We start from the raw sequence: 6,000 nt of genomic DNA on the forward strand, positions 1-6,000 counted from the left end.
GATGATTAATCTGACATTTCTGTAAAATATATAAAGGATATTATAGGATTAATAAAGAAAAAAACCTTTCGAAATAAATACGCATTTTTTTTAAAATCAAAAGAATAAGAAAAAATTATTAATTCCTATTTTCTCGTTTAACATGAACATAATTTGATATAATATTTATATATTATTGAATAATAAATATTTTTGTATAATTTATGTTTTTACTTGCAACGTTATATTGGAATTTAAACAAAATTTGAATTTTTATATTCTTAGTTCTTATTAAATTAAATTATTTTTGATACTACATAAATATTCAATATTCATTATTAAGTAATTCAATGAATTTATTTTTTATTAATTAACAACATTATTTTTTATTATTTAACAATGTTCTTTTCTATTAGAAAAAGAACAACTTCGCATACTGTATTCAACTAATACTCGAATCATTTCATATGTTTAGTCGTAATTTTTATTTTGAAGTATTATTATTAATTATTTTTTTTTAATTATTATTTTAAATTGATGAAACATACAAAATATTATTGATATAATATTATTATTCTTCAATTATATTGTCTCTCAAATTCAACAATATTAAATGTGAATATAGATTTTTATTGCTAAAAATGTTTTAGTGTTGGTTGCAAATTTTTCAAATTTTCTTCCTTTTCCTTATTCTTCTCTACATTTCTATTATTTTTTTTTCGTATATATATTTAATGATTTAATTTTTATAATTTTTTTTTTTGAGTTATTTAATCATAATAATTTCAATATCATAAAAGATAATTACTAAAAATTTTAAAAAAGTATTTTTCATTTATAGATAAACACGTACCATAACATCTAGTTTTTTATTGAAATTGTCAATTAGTTTTTAAGCATTTTGTTGACTGTGCAATGAAAACAATAAATAAAAATATACGGTTTTAGCTGAATGAATATATTTAATTATGTGTGATTGCATATATCTGTTTACAAAACATTTGAAGTATATGTATCGAAGAAAAACAAATAGGTACCAACTATGAAATAATGATGTTGCTGGCAACATTCAATAATAAAACCACATATAAAATTTCAGTGAACTTTAAATTCTATAATATATTTCATAAAAGATCTTTTTTAATTCCTCTCACGATGAAATATTTATTATAAATATTAGATATTATTAAACTTCTTTTTGTAAATTATAAAATAGATTTCATTTTTTCTTCTAATATTTTTCGAAGAATTAATGCGGCAAAGTATTAATAATGTCTAAGTGAAACAATTAAATATTCCTGTGTTATATACATTATATCGTATATTACATCAATGATTTCGATATATTTACCTTGGCATAATCAATATCTGCTATTAATACTCATTGAAACCAATAAAAATTACTTCATTAATTACTTCAAATTTATGATAAATAATAATTCAAAAATTATGATAAATTCAATGAAATTTAAAATCACTATTGTTAACAAACTATTCTTAATAGATGACAATTAAAAAAATCTATTTGTTCTATTAACAATCGATTCAGAGGTAAAAAAAATATTTAACATTTAGATAGTTTTCTTTAGACATATTTTAAATATTTAAAATCTTCTATATATTCTGAAAGAAATAAATGAAACTTACAAAAAAATGGAACAAAAATTATAATTTATAACTACAAAGGTAAAGAATTTATTAATAACAATTTTGCTAAAAATACAGAAGTAATAACTAACATGCTTATTGAATAAATCGAATTCTACAATAAAATGATAGAAATTATTTTTTTCGTTCTATCTTAAAATAAATCTTAAAATACAAATTACCAAGTAGTTATAAATACAAAATATGGAAACATTTCACTAGTTTCACTTGTTTCAAAACACATTTCACTTGTTTTTCAAAACACAAATTTTTTTTACAAATTTTTTCTTTAATTTTCGAATAGGAACATTAGTAATAATATTAGCTAAATTATATATAGCGATATATAATTTATAATATATATATATTATTTATTATAATATATGTAATAATATATATAATAATATATATATAATTATATTATATTTTATATATATATATAATTTAATATAAAAAGTAAATCAAGCAAGATATTTGCTTGTTGGTTAGGCTAAGCAAATATCTATTTAAAAAAATATTCTTATTTTATCCAGAATATATTTTATAAAAAATTAAGCCACAACATAAATTAAAAAATAGATGGCAAAAATATAAAACATACATATCTTAACAAAATAAGACTAAATAGCAAAAGATAAGATTTTAATAATAAAGAACAATTAATTAATAATCATTATCAATCAAGAATATTTTGTATCTTATATCTCTTATATCTCTAATTTTTCACTTAATAAAATTATTAATTATTCATTGCAAGTTAAATTAGAATATTGAATAAAAAAAGCAAGTTAGATTAGAATATTGAAAAAGGTAATTCTTCGTTCTGCCACAAGAAAAATAGATTCCAAGATAAAAAGAATTATCCTGAAAAATTATTGTTTTTGGTGTAAAAATACTTTCAACTTATACATATTTATAAAATACATTAAAATAAAATATAATTAAAAATATTATAATTATTCTAGCTTCATTCACAAATATTGAAACTAACTCAATTTAAGATAAAAATCATGTTAAAAGAAATAAAAAAATTCATGTATGGAAATTCAGAACAAAAAGACTTCTGACATTGAATAGATTAACGGTAAAATTCTTTTATATTTTGTTTCTTCAAAGAATTTAATAACTTATCATAATTATAGTAACATTTAAAAATTCATATAATTTCTTATACTTATAATATACTTATAATATACTTACAATTTTTACAATTTTTATAATATAAAAACTAATAAGAATACTCAAAATTATTCTTAATGAATTAATTATATAATAAAAGTGCAAAACCAAGAAGTGTAAAACCAGAAGAAACCAAAATTGATGAAAATAAAACTATTTCATAAAATGATAAATCCAATGTGATACTGCAAGAGGAATCTTATCACACTATAAATAATTAATAATTTCTAAAATGTAAGAAATTGCAAAATCAACAATGTAAATAAATAATTATATAAAGCATAATAAAAAATATTATTTAATCAGATTACATATAACAAGATCGGATCATAATATCTATGCACTAAGAAAAAAAAGTACTGAATAATATCATGAAACAATAATATAATAATGTAATATTATATAGTAGCTATATATATGTACCTAGAGATAAATCTTGATTTCAAATTTAAATGTGAATTACATAAGAAAAAAAAAAACCAACACGAACTAAACAAAATATATAAAAAAATATATTGACATATAGTAAGAAAAATAGTCATATTTAATATAATCTTAAAATAAAAGAAATTAAAAATAAATTGGACAATTATTCTATAAATTTTGATATATTTTTGCTTAAAACACCATCCAAATATTGAAATATCAAAATATACAGAAAATATTTATAGATTTTTATAGATTTAAAAAAAAAGATCTTATCACAACGCATAACATTTTTAACGAGGAATTTCCAATAGAAAGCATTCTAATTCTCATTAATTTAATAACATAAAACGCATATAAATAATTACTTAAAAGAATAATTACGTAAAAGAATAATCTGAAAAAAAATTAGATCGAAGTTAACATTCTTTTTTTAAAATTGCATTCTTCATTTTAATTTGTATTTTTATAGATAAATAACACAAATGATATATGCAATCTTCGATTAGTTTAAAAAAAAATCATATTGAAAACGTGTAATTATAAAAATAATTTCAAAAAATCAATTATCTTTAATTGCATTCACTATAAATGATATAAAGGAAATTATGATAATATACAAATGGATAAATTCATTTAATTTTCAATAGTGACAATTTGAGGAAATATAAAAGAAAAAGATTGATGATAAAAGAATGAAAAAATGAATAAAAAAATGAAAAATTATATTTATTTATTAATAAAAAATAATTATTAAAATAATAAAATAAGTAAATATAATTTTTTATAAATAAAAAATTATAATTAGAGTATAATATACATATATAGAATTAATAATAAGAAGAATATGAATGTTAAGTAAATACCAATATATTGGAATTTTTTTTTTATGTAAAAAAAAAAAACAATTTTTTCGATAATAACAACAAAAGAAATATTTTTATTAAAGAAATTTATTTCATTTATAATGTCAGACATTGATCTATTTTTTCTTTTTATATTTTTTTTTTATATTAGTTTATGGAAATATTATATCACAATTTATACAATTTATATAAAAAATTGTATTGTACGAATTTGAAAATTATAATATTAAATATTTTTAAAATTATATTTTAAAAATCGTACCATTATAGATTTTAGATATAGATATTAGAAACCTAATATATTTCGTTAATACACATCATTATAATTAATGAAATATTTGATCTATGTATTTGAATGGAAAGAATGATTGTAATATAACTGGAGTATAATATATGGTTGCAAAATCTCAAAGTAGATCGAATATATTCTTGTTTGTTTAATATTGATAGATGAATTTGCAAAATTTATCAAACTGGCCTGAAGATATTATAGTAGGCACTAATTGTAATTAGTTTTAATCATAAATTACATTATCACATTAATATTGAGTCAATTTCAGTAATATAAGAATGAAAAAGTTTTAAAATTTACGGTATTTTATTATTAATATTTATTGTAAAACTTGATATTATTGAATATATTATATTTCATGAAAAATTACAAATATTATGCCATAACTCAAATATTGATATAGAATAATTTTATTATTTTATTATTTTTATTCTATAATAAAATTAATAATAAAATTATTTTAAACGCTTATATTAGCGTTTAAAATTAAAGGAATATTAAATATTAAATATTAAATTTTTAAATATTATTCATATTTAAACTATTATAATTTTGAAAAAAATATCGTATTAGTTTATTTGAGTTCATTTTAAAAAATAAAGCATATTTTTATATTCTTGATTAAGTTTAATTTTTCTAATAATTTCTTTTGAAAATTTTAAATGTTCTGGACTTTATAAAAATTTTTTCGAAACTTATTTTAGCTTTGTTAAAACAAATCTCTTGTTTATAATGATTTTTATACGTTTTTTAGATAATTATCTAGAAAATAAGGTTTTCCAATTTTAATTATTTTTGTTATAGAAATCAATATTTTGAACAATGTTTTTCTAATCTCATAACTGTCGCTAGTATTTTCAAAATATTTGCAAAAAGAGATTATTACTTAATAATTATATATATTATATATATAATATATATTTTATATTATTATATGAAAATTATATATATATAATTATTGCATAAAATTTTATATACATATACATATGAAGCTGCGTTCTTAAGCATGCTGCTAATTCTTAACTTATTCTTTGTTAAAATAAACACATAGTGGCAACGAACAAGCAAGAGTTATTTAATTGTTTAAATAAATTTTGTAATCTTAAACTTAAGTTATAAGTAGTTATATAACTGTAGAGTTATAATAATTGATACCAAATATAATATTGCTATATTTTTATTCATAACTATTCAATCAGATAAATATTTGAATTTTTAATAATCTTTAGTGGCCAATATTTGAATTTTTTGGACAAAAAAACATAAACTATTGAAAAATAATTTTCAGAAACAAAAAATTCAAAATATAAATTGTATTGATAATAAATATTCAAATTCACAAATCTTATAATTGCGATTCAATAATGTCATTCCATTATACTTTTAAATAATCAAGTCTAATTGAAAAATTATTATAAATGATGTGGAAAACTATAGAAAAAAAATTATTCGCAATCAGTGCGAACCAGTTAAGTCATCATGAAATTTATAACTTACTTACTGACTTGATTCAAGAAGTTTATTATACAGAAAATTAATTCTGCATTTGTCCATTAAGCATAAAACGAAGAATATAAGATGATTATTATATATGGTTATAAGATGGTTATT

This window comes from Apis laboriosa, unplaced genomic scaffold, assembly GCF_014066325.1.
Source record: "Apis laboriosa isolate Shangri-la unplaced genomic scaffold, ASM1406632v1 scaffold38_cov145, whole genome shotgun sequence".
In the NCBI taxonomy this organism is placed as follows: domain Eukaryota; kingdom Metazoa; phylum Arthropoda; class Insecta; order Hymenoptera; family Apidae; genus Apis; species Apis laboriosa.